The sequence below is a fragment of the Salvelinus sp. IW2-2015 genome, linkage group LG31 (genome assembly GCF_002910315.2).
Source record: "Salvelinus sp. IW2-2015 linkage group LG31, ASM291031v2, whole genome shotgun sequence".
NCBI lineage: Eukaryota > Metazoa > Chordata > Actinopteri > Salmoniformes > Salmonidae > Salvelinus > Salvelinus sp. IW2-2015.
Genome location: NC_036870.1, coordinates 25,562,300 through 25,577,291, shown reverse-complemented (window position 1 = coordinate 25,577,291; position 14,992 = coordinate 25,562,300). Strand labels below are relative to the sequence as shown.

General features: G+C 42.7%; 1 pseudogene; it reads right to left on the bottom strand.

The window, feature by feature from the left end:
- Window positions 1-14,992, bottom strand: part of LOC111955771 (voltage-gated delayed rectifier potassium channel KCNH8-like) — a 90,182-nt pseudogene that overhangs the window by 48,071 nt on the left and 27,119 nt on the right.

The window sequence follows — 14,992 nt, the reverse complement described above, 5'->3', positions numbered from 1 at the left end:
CACACACACACACACACACACACACACACACACACACACACACACACACACACACACACACACACACACTAAACCTTTGGCAATAAAGAAGTCCTGAGCCATAGAAAGTACACACACCTGTCTGAGGTCTCACGGTAATTGACCGTTATAAACACATATAGTGTCTCCAGGCCTCCACACATACAAGCCGCTGTTCCGCGCCTTTGGAACATCTACATTTAAAAAACTGTAATAAATCTATTTAATATACAACATCACAATGAATCCATTATTTATTTTAGTCAGGTCTAAAGAAACATTCTGATTAGAAGAACATGTATTTCAGAACACCGTAATATGAGTTGGCATACTGCAGTCCTATGTTTTCTGGCTATGCTCCATGCCATAGGCTGTAGGCTTGTTCATTTAGCTGACAAGATATGCTTATAAGTCCAATTACATTCTTTTATTTTTTATGATTTTATAGTGAGAAGAATATAATTGAACTTAGCCATATAAAATATAAATAATATTTTTCCCATTACGGAGCAAGTGCGCATACGAAGTGGCTATGTTGAGAGTAAAAGTGATCATTAGAAACATGTCTAATATGCTAGATGTAGTGTTATTTGGCAACTTTAGCTATGAATGATACAAACTTTATAATGTCTTAGTAATCAAACATGTTTGGGCTGCATGATGCGACTACAGGCTATTGATGATTTGAGAAAGTAGCAAAAAAAAGCTTGCGCTCTGTTCCTTGCCTCAGGCTGCACAGCTGTTCTCTCATCAAGTGATTATATTTTTACCCATCAGACTATTCTCAATTGAATCTTGTCTTTACTAATATGTAAGATTAGTTTAGATTTAGAATGGCACATTGTCAAATGGGCAGGAACAGGAGCAGGGGGAAAAATACATTTCATCTGTATGCACTGGAATAGCGAATGGAGGCTGCTTGCTTTCGAATCGGTCCGTTTTGTAGGCTACTTCGGTTTATAGAGGAGCATGTGCTTAATATGAGCAGCTGAGGAATAAATATAACAACACTTATTTCACTACATGAATCAACCTCTGTTGGAGGAGCATGCTCTCGCTGAGCTACAGGTGATATTCCGCCCAAACTGTATGCCATGGGCTGTCCAACCCTGTTCCTGCACCATCACCACCATCATCATCATCATCATCATCACCTTTATCATTATCATCACCATCATCATCAGCTACCCAGTGCTTAATTTGGGAAACCAAGTGAAATCTGTTCGGGAACATCGATAGTAACATATTTTCGCAATGAAACATATTTCACTAAACTGTTGCGCGCTCAAGAAAGGAATATAGGACAGAGGAGCAGATGGAAACGCATGGTGGTGAGATATTCTGCATAGCTAAGGGGAATTTGTCACTCAATGAATTATGAAAATTAAATTAAATCACTATTACTAGGCATTTCAAAATCAAATACAAATTCACGAATTGTAGGCTAACTGTAAGCTTCCCGGCACAATCAATGAACCAACAGCATTGCTTAGGGCTGGCTATATGTTCTCTCCCAGACTCATGGATAGACATTTTGGAGCTTAGCATAAGGTAACCAGTCCATCCAGTATGCATAATAATATAGTCCACACTCAAAGGCCATTACTAGAATCTACAGACAGGGGTTCAAACTGTAGAAACCAGTTCCTACATTTGAATATAAACATTTATTTTACCAAACAAAACTATGTTACATTTTATCTCTGGGAACCTCAGGATGACAAATGAGAGCCAGATTACTGAATGTAAGTACATTATTTACCTTCAGAGGTGAATGTATCAAACCAGTTTCCGTGATAAAAGTTTTTTGTTGTTGTGCACTCTCCTCAAACAATAGTATGGTCTTTTTTCACTGTAATAGCTACTAGAAATTGGACAGTGCAGTTAGATTAACAAGAATTTAAGCTTTTTGCCCATATAAAACATGTCTATGTCCTGGGAAATATACTTCTTACTTACAACGTCTTGCTAATCACATTAGCGCACGTTAGCCCAACCGTCCCACGAGGGGGACACACACCGATCCTGTAGAGGTCAAATCAGTTTTGTTGTGTGTGATATGCGGTTGGCTATATGCGGCACAAACATCATTTTAATTGCGTTTTTTTCTATGCATATGCATAAGCTTGAATATGCATATGGGAGTTTTTAATTAATCATCACCTTAGAAAGCACTGTCCATTTCATTGTGTTAGGCTTTGAAACAACATCCACAGCAAACATGTTTTACACTGTTTCAACCTGCTGTTGAACTTCTTTCTTCATATTGATCATCACAGTGAGGTGATAGGCCTACTGTTCTGATGATAAGTGTTTGATGTGATTTGATGTGATTTCATTTGCATTGATGTCAGAGTGGTTAAAGGGACAATAGAGTCCTGAGTACCAGGCCATTAGGACCAGATGGAGGGACAATAGAGCCCTGAGTACCAGACCATTAGGACCAGATGGAGGGACAATAGAGTCCTGAGTACCAGGCCATTAGGACCAGATGGAGGGACAATAGAGCCCTGAGTACCAGACCATTAGGACCTGATGGAGGGACAATAGAGCCCAGAGTACCAGGCCATTAGGACCTGATGGTAGTTAGTGAGTTGGGTACTACCAAAGTATGTCCAGAGCGCATAAAAGGAGATTTCTGTGACTTAACGGTCACATGGAATTTGACTGCGGTCATGACTGTGTGGAGGTAATAAGCTGTAACAGCCCTAATCATACACTTCACCACAGGTGGGCTGTCGGTGTGTGATGAAACTATTTGGTGTGTGTGTGTGCGCGTGTGCATTTGTGTGTGTAGAAAATCTTTATCTACTTACATATGCTTACACCTTTTTCTCCCTCTTTTTCTTTCGACCTGTCTCTCTCTCACACGCACACACTAATACACAAACACACCAATAAACACCTTATAGCAGCTTCCCAGACAGACTCCTGAATGTCACCCACAGCATCTGCTCCCCCCAGGCCAACACACCACACACACACACACACACACACACACACCACACACACACACACACACACACACACACACACACACACACACACACACACACACACACACACACACACACACACACACACACACACCACACACACACACACACACACACACCACCAAGATACTGGCCAGTAATTGTTTAGAAAGGTAACAAAACAGAGATTAGCAGTTGCAACAAAGGGAGAAGGATGTGGGGGAAATAGTGATGAAGGGAAAAGAGGGGGGTTAATAAAAACAGCTACCCTGGGTTATCAGTGATCTCTACCCATGTATCACTCCCCTACAGAAGAGAGAGAAGAGAAGACAGAGACAGAGACAGAGACAGAGACAGAGACAGAGACAGAGACAGAGACGAGACAGAGAGACAGAGACAGAGAGCAGAGACAGAGAGACGACAGAGAGCAGACAGAGAGACAGACAGAGAGAGAGACAGAGAGAGAGACAGAGAAGAGCGAGACAGAGAGAGACAGAGAGAGACAGAAAGACAGAGAGACAGAGAGACAGAGAGGCTGAGTTCACAAACCTGTTCTACTAACACACTGAAGCCTCAGGACCAGAACATCCAATCAATCATAATAAAACAACTTACAACATAATCAAAACAAAACTACATTGATTATTGGGAAGCACAAGCACAGAGCAAAATGCAGTGCTATCTGGCCTAAATCGACAGTACACCGTGGCTAAATATTTGACCATGGTTACTGATCAAAAGCTTAGAAAAACCTTGACAAAGTACAGGCTCAGTGAGCACAGCCTTGCCATTGAGAAGGGTAGACACAGGAAAACCTGGCTCCCTGTAGAGCATGGGTGTCAAACTCTGGCCCGCGGCCAAATTGGCCCGTGGGGTAATTATATTTGGCCCGCGAGACAATACCAAATTACTACTAGAGCTGGCCCGCCGGTATTATACAGCGCATTCACCGCTAATACTACGAATCCCATAATGCTCTGCTGTTGTTTTCGCGCGCCAATCAGGACAGGACCCAGAAACGCCCTCTCCTCTGTGACAGTAGTCATAGCAACATAGACGCTACAACTGTCAGCGCGCTATCCCTTCCCAAAAATGGCGAAAAGAAAGGCAGAAAACAGGAGCTTTCTGGACAAGTGGGAGGCAGAATATCTGTTTACATATGTAAAAGACAAACCTGTTTGTCTTGTTTGTGGAGTCAACGTGGCTGTAAGTAAGGAGTACAACATTAGACGACACTATGAAACGAAACACCAATGACAAATACAAGGACATGGACATGACTCAAAGGAGCCAGAAAGTAGAGGAGATGAAAATAAGTTTGGTTACAACAGAAATATGTTCAAAAAAGCCACATCACAAAGTGAGGCTGCTGTAAAGGCTAGTTATAGTGGCAGCAGAGATCGCAAAATCAGCCCGGCCCTTTAATGAGGGAGAGTTCGTGAAAAAGTGCATGATGAAAGTTTGTGACCTCGTATGCCCAGAGAAAAAGCAAGCATTTTCAAACGTGAGCCTGAGCAGGAACACAGTAGCTGATCGCACATGCGATCTTGCCACAATCTGTATGACCAGCTGAATGGAAGGGAAAGATTTCGTTGCGTTCTCCTCGCTGTGGATGAGAGCTGCGACGCATCTGGAAAAAGTTTATTTTGGTATTTAAATCAGAAGGCTGCAAATAGAAAAGAGCATACGATTTTTATTTTTATTTTATTTATTTAATAAATGAATGCCATTGATGTGTTTTTTTCATTTGAAATTCGATTTTGCATGTCTCCACTATTAAATTATATATTGTATGGTAATAAGCGATGCTTGTTCCATATTCAATGTTAAAGCAAAACTTGTTTGGGTCCATATTAAAAGGTTAATTTGTTCAATGTTGGCCCGCGACTTTGTTCAGGTTTTACATTTTGGCCCACTGGGTATTTGAGTTTGACACCCCTGCTGTAGAGGAAAGGCTGTGCAACCACTGCACAATAGCAGAACCTGAGACGGAGCTGCATTTCCTGACAAAATGTCAAAAATATAAAGCAATTAGAGAGTGTCATTTCCCCAAATTTGAAACTCTTATTCAAGGTTTCAAAGACCTCTCTGATGAGGATAGGCTACCAGTCCTGTTGGGGGAGGACGCAGAGAGCTGTGGGTTGGCACGCACTACATTGCTGCCTGCCATAAGTTGAGGGACAGTGTCTGACAGACCAATCAACCTGCACATGTCCTCTACTGTATGCTTATTGTTATTCTTGAATGTATGGTTATTTTGACCCTTGGTTATTGTTGTTACTGTTGTCCCGTTGACCATTTTGATTCTCATTTTTATATTGTAAATAAGCTTTGGCAATATGTACATTGTTACGTCATGCCAATAAAGCAAATTGAATTGAATTGAATTGAATTGAGAGAGACAGAGAGAGACAGAGAGAGAGACAGAGAGAGAGAGAGAGTGACAGAGAGAGACAGCGAGAGAGAACAGAGAGAGAGACAGAGAGAGAGAGAGTGACAGGAGAGACAGGAGAGCAGAGAGAGAGACAGAGACAGGAGAGAGAGAGAGAGAGAGAGGTGACAGAGAGAGACAGAGACAGAGACGAGAGACAGAGAGACAGAGAGACAGAGAGAGAGACAGAGAGAGAGAGAGAGAGAGAGAGAGAGAGAGAGAGCGACAGAGACAGAGAGACAGAAGAGAGAGACAGAGAGCGAGACAGAGAGAGAAGACAGAGGGAGAGAACAGTGTCAGACTCCTCTTGAACACAGATGATTTATACATCTCTTAATACTTCCTTTGTCCAACTTATTCTTCATTCTGTTCTTCCATTTTCCATTTAGTTTTCAATTGCTCTTCCTCATCAGGTGTAAAATTATAATTTCATTACTATGGCTTTGCCCACAATGTTTTCCAAGGTATTGCTGTAACAATCATTATCTCTCTCCCCCGAGCTCTACAACCTAATCAGAGAAGGCCATCTTCCCCTCTGATTCCGCACCATATTTGGTTTTTATTTATCTCTGTCATTCTCGTAAAACATTAAAGCAGTGACTCGGTCCTGCAGGTTCACTGCTCTACAACATCTGTAGATTACGACCTTTCCTCACACAGGAAGCGGCGCAGGTCCTAATCCAGGCTTTTGTCATTCTCTGTTGGCTGGGCTCCCTGCTTGTGCCATCAAACCCCTGCAACTTATCCAGAATGCTGCAGCCTGCCTGGTGTTCAACCTTCCCAAGTTCTCCCATGTCACCCGCTCCTTCCTCACACTCCACTGGCTTCCATTCAAAGCTCCCATCCACTACAAGACCATGGTGCTTACCTACGGAGCATAAAGAGGAACTACACCTCCCTACCTTCAGGCTATGCTCAAACCCTACACCCCAAGCCAAGCACTCCGTTCTGCCATCTTTGGTCTCTTGGCCCTCTCACCCCAAAGCTTTTCTCTGTCCTGGCACCCCAATGGTGGAACCAGCATCCCCCTGAAGCTAGGACAGCAGAGTTCCTGCCCATCTTCCCAAAACACCTGAAACCCTACCTCTTCAAACAGTATCTTCAATTAATCACACGGACTTTGCTGATAACTACTTTATTGAGGGAAAATGTATTTGCTACGACTGTGATATGTGGTTGTCTCACCCAGCTATATTAAGATAAATGCACTAGTTGTAAGTCACTCTGGATAAGAGCATCTGCAAAATGACTAAATTGTCAAATGTAATGACATATATCAACCATCCCTCCAGGGCCTGCAGAACACATCATTCATAAGAGCTATAATCATCCCAGCAATAAAGTATTCATATGGAGATGAACTGCCCATGGCCTCAGTGGAATGATGGCACCATAACCACTAGAAGCATTGCAGTGACCGTATCATAATAGCACTTGTCTATTGACCTTCTGAGCATCACAGTGTTGAATAGAAGTCATTGTTGTATACAGTAGACGTGGTGGGAATCAGGGGAATTTGAGGTGGTTAACCTGAGTCAATACGGTAGCATCTTGGAGGGATGAACCTGACTCCCACCCCTGCTTCAGTACAGACAATATAAACATGTTTCCCATGCCAATAAAGCCCTTGAATTGAATTGAATTGAGATGGTACCGGGAGGAGAAGATGGAGAAAGACAGAGGAAAGAGACGGGAAGGAAAGCAACAGAAAGGGACAAAGAAGAAGAAATAGAGAGACTGAAGAAAAAAGAAAAGGACAGAGGGAAGACAGAGAGAGAGAGTTAATTTCACGTTTGTATATTATCTACTTCATTTGCTTTGGCAATGTTAACATATGTTTCCCATGCCAATAAAGCCCCTTGAATTGAATTGAATTGAGAGAGAGAATGAGTGAGATGGTACAGGGACTTTTTGTCTCATTCTGGTGAAATATGGCCTACAGCCTTAGCAGGGACATCACTCCAAAAGCTCAACAATTACCCTGCATGCCTGGACTCCCCTGGCGTCGCCCCCGCCGGCCCCCGGTGCCCACATGCTCAAACCAACCTCCTCTGGGACACCATGGTATTTCCACTAATAGAGTCTGGAACCAAGCAGGGCTTTTGCCTAGAGCACTGGAGCACCCTGTCATTATCTCTCTCTGTCTCTCTGTCTCTCTGTCTCTCTGTCTCTCTGTCTCTCTCTGTCTCTGTCTTCTCCCTTTCACTCTTGTGTCGTGTTCACTTCTTCTCTGTCATTGTTTAGTTTAGTGTATTTGATCATTTAAAACAAGGTACAGATACATAATTATTTATTTGATTAAGAATTATCAAGGATAAACACAAAATACTTCATTCCATTGTGGTTCTCTTTCGTTATAGCATTTGGCAAGTTTGGCAAAAATGAAGCTTAAATGGCAGGTCAATTTGGTTATTTGGTCATATAGACACAACAATACTATACACAAATGAATGCTATTTGGTCATCATTGATGGGCTCGGAGGGATAACTCTGTATCTTCTCACCTTCTCTCTCTGTCTCTTTTTCTCGTGTTCTTTCTTTTCTCTGTCATTATGTATCTTTTCCCTCTCTTTTTCTCTCTCTCTCTCCATCCTGACCCAGTCTCAATTAGTCCCAGTGGGATTCCAGGGTTGATTTCCTGCTGTCCTATCATGGAGAAAGGAAACACACACATGGTTTACGTCTCTATCCTCCCTGTGTGTGTGTGTGTGTGTGTGTGTGCGTGCGTGCGTGCGTGCGTGCGTGCGTGCGTGCGTGCGTGCGTGCGTGCGTGCGTGTGCCTGCATTCGTGCGTGTCCCCAGTATATTGGACCAATTTGATTCAGTCACCCCAAAGCAAACAGAGCGGCAGAGGAGGGACCTTTTCTGACAGTCTTTCTCTCAATTACAGACCAGAGAGTGATACTTCCTGATCCCTATAATGAAACTAAACCACACAACCAATCAAAGCTCCCCAGCCACTTGAGCAGTGTTTCCCTTGGGTAATAAAATTCAACCGCTCTAAGTTCTATAGTTCTGCCATTCCACTATTCTCAATGAAACCATAGATATTATTATACTAGAATAGTAAAGGCTCTGATGGCACAATGTGATAGAACTGTGTTCCTTGTGCTGTATATGAAATCAATACACAGAAACATATGCAGGAGAACCACCAGTTCTTCTGTGTATAAAGTAATCAATGCTATCCATTCTTTTCAAATGCCACTTGTGTCTCAGCCCGGGTACTGTAAATACAATACCACTGTATTAGATATTGGATGTATCGAATTACCAATCAATCAAGAGACAGTTGTAAAACAGTAATTATAAACTGGGTGGTTCCAGCCCTGAACGCTGATTGGCTGACAGCCATGGTATATCATACTGTATACCACGGGTATGACAAAACATTTATTTTTACTGCTCTAATTACGTTGGTAACCAGTTTATAATAGCAATAAGGCACTTCGGGGGGTTGTGGTATATGGTCAATATACCACGGCTAAGGGCTGTAACCAGGGACTCCGTGTTGCATCCTGCATAAGAACAGCCGTGGTATATTGGCCATATACCACACCCCTTCGTGCCTTATTGCTTAATTATATGATGTTACATTACAAACACAATATTGTGATTAAGTGTTTGTACAGTACTATGTTTTGGTGCTTTGAGCTAAATGTTTGAAAAGTTATTTATGAATAAAATGAATATCGTGTTGATATCTTTAGGTATTGGACTTATTGGGAAACCAATCAATCATGAAACTAATTTACAGTACAATTACATCACTACGACATAACAAATGTGTGATGGAGTGTGCTTGGCAGATTTCATGTCTACATATTGTATTTTGAAAATCTAGTCCTTGCTAATTCAAGGGTTACAATATATCTTCTTCAGTGATTAGGCACAAAACATCACACATGCTCTCTAAAGCATTTCATTAGCTTTTTAAGTTAATGACAAAAAACACAACACAGCATCACAGTGATTTCATTGGCTAGAGGACCGCTACGGGGTAACCAATTGACTCACCACGCTGACTTTAAAGGCGTAGAGGAGGTCAAAGGGCAGCGCGGCGACCAGGTCGATGATGAACCACGTGGTCATGTAGTGGATGCAGATCAACCGTGCGTTGAAGATCACCTGACCAGACTTACTCACGTACGTGGTACGGAAACTGAACACAATGTCTGGGAGGGAGAGAGGGGAAAGTGAGAAGGAGAAAGGGGAAGAGAGAGAGAGAAAGAGAGGAAGAGAGTGGGAGGGACAGGGAGAGATAGAGGGAAGAGAGAGGGAGAGAGCGAGAGGCGAGAGAGAGAGAGAGAGAGAGACGATAGAGAGAGAGATAGAGAGCGAAGAGAGAGGAGAGAGAGGCAAGAGAGAGGGAGAGAGCGAGAGGAGAGAGATAGAGAGAGAGATAGAGGGAGAGAGAGGGAGAGAGCAAGAGGGAGAGAGCAAGAGGGAGAGAGATAGAGAGAGAGATAGAGAGGAAGAGAGAGGGAGAGAGAGGAAGAGAGAGGGAGAGAGAGAGAGGGAGAGAGATAAAGAGAGAGATAGAGAGGAAGAGAGAGGGAGAGAGAGGAAGAGAGAGGGAGAGAGAGGTGGGTGTAAGGTTATAGATCCATGACTTACTGTCAGATTATGTAATAAGTACACCCACTACAAGTGTCATAGGTTACTGAGCTGCTGGACCATAAACTATACACCCTGTCCCTAACCCTAACCCTGACCCTAACACTGTCCCTAACCCTAACCCTAACCCTAACCCTCACCCTAACACTGTCCCTAACCCTAGCCCTAACCCTAGCCCTAACCCTAACTGGCCTGGCTACCTATCCACATCGTTCCGGCCAAACGCCACGCCTACTAACGTTTCTTCTCCACGCTGAGTCTGGATTTGATCTTTCCCCGATGACTTCTCGTATGCGAATACATTCAAATTGTTCTGATTGGTCGCAGAAACCGATGGGTTGGACCAGAGCCGATCTACACAAATCTTGAATCACGTAATTTTGATGTCAGCACAAACAACTTCTAGGATGTTATATTCAGACTGATGTATGAAGCGATCAATAGAGCAGCGGAATTAAATTCAGGGTGAGTCACTAGGCAAAACCAAAGCCTAACCCCAAACCCAAACTCTGACCCCACTCCACCCAACCCCAAACCCCTCTCCCACACACATATGACCCTCCCCTATACCTATAATAAAGAGTATCTCCACGGCAACGTCGCTGACTGAAGTGCTCCTGGTGAGGTCATCGTCACCGATGAAGCAGACGTTGTAGGGCACTGTCACGGCAACGTAGAAGGTGGCCAGCAGGATCAGCCAATCCCAGCCTGCCTTGAAGGTGCTGAAGTGAAGCAGGATGAACTTGGACTTCTTGGCGTCCGCCACCTTGTACTCCGGCAGAGCAGGGGGGTCCCCGAACACATTCTGATTGGGTGAAAGGAGAGTGGAACACATTCTGATTGAATGAAAGGAAAAGGGGAACACATTCTGATGGGATGAAAGGAGAACACATTCTGGTTGGATTAAAGGAGAGCGGAACACATTCTGATTGGGTGAAAGAACAGGGGAACATTCTGATTGGATGAAAAGAGCGGGGAACATTCTGACTGGGTGAAAGGAGAGGGGAATACATTCTGACTGGATGAAAGGACAGGGGATGGGGGATGAGGGTTCAATAATAATTTTGTTGAAGTAGTCAGAGTCGAAGAACACTGATATGCTTCTGTGTGAATGGGGGTGGAGGGTTGGAGGAGTTAGAATCAAGAAAACAGATTAGAAATGTATCCAAGATGTATATATTTATTTCAGTTGGGGCAGTCCCCCACTTATTTTTTTAGCTTTATTGAAGAGATAGTACACTGTTAAAAGACGGGGAGTAGGAGTGGGCAGCTTTCAAACCCATACACTGTTAAAAGACGGGGAGTAGGAGTGGGCAGCTTTCAAACCCATGTCAACTCTGGCATACATGTGTGCCGGGGTCAGCAGCTATAACCGCTGGACCACACAAGTTACACTAAAACTCATTGGTAGAAAAAAAGGATAGGACCATCCCCTAAAACATTGTTGCTATGATTTGAGTAAAGTAGTGGCAGGTGCTCTCATCGCTGTTATTTGTTTGTTATTATGGTGTGTAGAGTTTGTTGTTAGGGTGTGTAGTGTTGGTTGTTAGGGTGTGTAATGTTGGTTATTATGGTGTGTAGTGTTGGTTGTTAGGGTGTGTAGTGTTGGTTGTTAGGGTGTGTAGTGTTGGTTATTATGGTGTGTAGTGCTGGTTGTTAGGGTGTGTAGTGTTGGTTATTAGAATGGTGTGAGTGGTTGGGTTGTTTAGGGTGTGTAGAGTTTGTTGTTAGGGTTGTAGTGTTGGTTGTTAGGTGTGTAGTGTTGGTTGTTAGGGTGTGTAGTGTTTGGGTTGTTTAGGGTGAGTAGTGTTTTGTTGTTAGGTGAGTAGTTGTTGGTTGTTAGGGTGTGTAGTGTTGGTTGTTAGGTGTGTGTAGTGTTATTGTTGTAGGGTGAGTGTGTTGGTTGTTAGGTGTGTAATGGTTTGTTGTTAGGGTGTAGTGTGTTGGTTGTTTGTGGTGTGTGTAGGTTGGTTGTTAGGGTGAGTAGTGTTTGTTGTTAGGGTGTGTAGTGTTTGTTGTTATGTGAGTATGTTGTATGGTGTGTAGTGTTGGTATTATGGTGTGTAGTGTTGGTTTTGTTAGGGTGCGTAGTGTGGTTGTTAGGGTTGAGTAGTGTTGTTGTTGTTAGGGTGTGTAGTGTTGTTGTTATGGTGAGTAGTGTGTTATTAGGTGTGATGTTTGTTATTATGGTGTGTAGTGTTGGTTGGTTTAGGGTGAGTAGTGTTTGTTGTTATGGTGATAGTGTTTGTTGTTATTTTAACATTTACATTTAAATATTAGTCCAGACGCTCTTATGCCAGATGCGCTTACAATTGGAAAGTTCATACTATTCATCCTGGTCCCCCGTGGGAGAACCCACAACCCTGCGTTGCAAGCGCCATGCTCTTACAACTGAGCCACACGGGACCAACACGGACCACACATTGGTTATGGTGTGTAATGTGTTTGGTTTGTTGTGTGTATGTGTTGGTTTATTATGTGTGTGAGTGTTGGTTGTTAGGTTGAGTAGTGTTGTTTTAGTGGTTGTAAGTGGTTGTTGTTAGGGTGTGTAGTGTGTTTATATGGTGGTGTAGTGTTGGTTGTTAGGGTGTGTAGTGTTGGTTGTTAGGCGTGTGTAGTGTTTGTTGTTAGGGCGTGTGAGTGTTTTATTATGGTGTGTAGTGTTGGTTGTTTGGTGAGTAGTGTTTGTTGTTAGGGTGTGTAGTGTTTGTTTGTTAGGTGTGTAGTGTTGTTATTAGGTTGTTAGTGGTTGGTTGTTAGGGTGTGTAGGTGGTTGTTTAGGGTGTGTAGTGTTGTTGTGTAGGTGAGTATTGGTTGTTGTATGGGTGAGTAGTGTTGGTTGTTAGGCGTGTAGGTGTGTGTTTGTTATGTGAGTAGTGTTGGTTTGTTAGGGTGAGTATGTTGGTTTTGTTATGGTGAGTAGTGTTGGTTGTTAGGGTGTGTAGTGTTTGTTATTATGGTGTGTAGTGTTTGGTTGTTAGGGTGAGTATTGTTGGTTGTTATGGTGAAGTAGTGTTGGTTGTTAGGGTGTGTAGTGTTGGTTATTATGGTGTGTAGTGTTGGTTGTTTAGGGTGAGTAGTGTTGGTTTTATGGTGAGTAAGTGTTTGGTTGTAGGGTGTGTAGTGTTGGTTGTTAGGGTCTGTAGTGTTGGTTGTTATGGTGAGTAGTGTTGGTTGTTAGGTGTGTAATGTTGGTTGTTGGGGTGTGTAGTGTTTGTGTTAGGGTGGAGTATTGTTGGTTGTATGTGTGAGTAGTGTTGGTTGTTAGGGTGTGTTAGTGTGGTTGTTTAGGGTGTGTAGTGTTGTTGTTTAGGGTGAGTAGTGTTTGTTGTTATGGTGAGTAGTGTTGGTTTGTTAGGGTGTGGTAGTGTTTTGTTATTATGTGGTGTAGTTTGTTTGTTATGCGGTGAGTAGTGTTGAGTTGTTTAGGTGTGTGTGGTAGTGTTGGTTATTATGTGTGTAGTGTTGTTTATTATGGTGTGTAGTGTTTGTTGTTAGGTGTGTGTAATGTTTGTTTGTTTAGGGTGTGTTAATGTTCTGTTGTTATTGGTTGCTGTGTAGTATGGTTTGTTAGGTGTGTGTAAATGTGTTGTTAGGGTGTGTTAGTGTTGGGTTATTATGTGTGTAGGTGTTGTTTAATGGTGTGTAGTGTGTTTTGTTTAGGTGTGTAGTGTGGTTGTTGTTAGGTGAAGTACAAAAACATACTCACCTTAACAACCAACATCTACACACCATAATAACCATGTAGTGTGTAAATGTTGTTGTCATGGGTGAGTAGTGTTGGTTATCTAGATGGTGTGTAGTGTTTGGTTATTATGGTGTGTAGTGTTTGTTATCTATGGTGTGTAGTGTTGTTGTTATGTGAGTAGTGTTTGTTGTTAGTGTGTGTTAATGTTTGTTGTTAGGCGTGTGTAGTGTTGGTTTATTTGGTGGGTGGTAGTGTTAGGTTGTTAAGGGTGAGTAGTGTTTGTTTGTTAGGTGTGTAGTGTTGTTGTTAGGTTGTAGGGTGTGTAGTGTGGTTATTATGGTGTGTAGTGTTGGTTTTGTAGGTGGTGTAGTGTTTGGTTGTTAGGGTGTGTAGGGTTTGTTGTTAGGGTGTGTGTAGTGTTGGTTATTATGGTGTGTAGTGTTGGTTTTAGGGTGAGTTAGTGTTTGTTGTTAGGGTGTGTAGTGTTTGTTGTTAGTGTGTGTGTAGGTTGGTTGATTAGGTTGAGTATTCGTTTGGTTGTTCTGGTGAGGTTAGTGTTGGTTGGTTAGGGGTGTGTAGTGTTGGTTGATTAGTGGGTTGTGTGATGTTTGGTTGTGTTAGGTGTGGTAGTTGTTGGTTGTTAGGATGTGTAGTTGTTGGAATTGGGTAGTCTGCCGATGTGTTGGTTGTTGTGAGAGTGTTGGTTGTTAGGTGTCTGGTTAGTGTTGGTTGTTATGGTGAGTAGTTATGAGTGTTTGGTTGTTAGGTGTGTGTAGTGTTGTTGGTTGTTAGGGGTGTGTAGTGTTTGTTGTTAGGGTGAGTAGTTTGTTGGTTGTTATGGTGAGTAGTGTTGTTGTTAGGGTGTGTTGGTGTGTGTGTTTGTAGGGGTGTTGTGTCTTTGTTGTTGGGTGAGTATTGTGGTTGTTTATGTGAAGTAGTGTTGTGTTGTTTGTGGTGTGTAGTGTTGTTGTTAGTGTGTGTAGTGTTTGTTGTTAGGGTGAGTATTGTTGGTGTGTTATGGTGAGTTAGTTGCTTGGTTTTAGGGTGGTCTGTAGTGTTGGTTGTTAGGTGAGTAGTGTTTGTTTTTGTGTAGTTGTGTTAGTTAGTGTTGGTGTTTTATGTGTGTGTGTTCAGTGTTTGGTTATTATGGTGTGTGGTGTTGTTTGGTGTGAATTAGTGTTGGGGTGTAGTGTTATTGGTTGTTAGGGATTAGTTGGTTGGTTAGTTATGGTGAGTAGTGTTGGGTTGTTAGGTTGTGAGTAG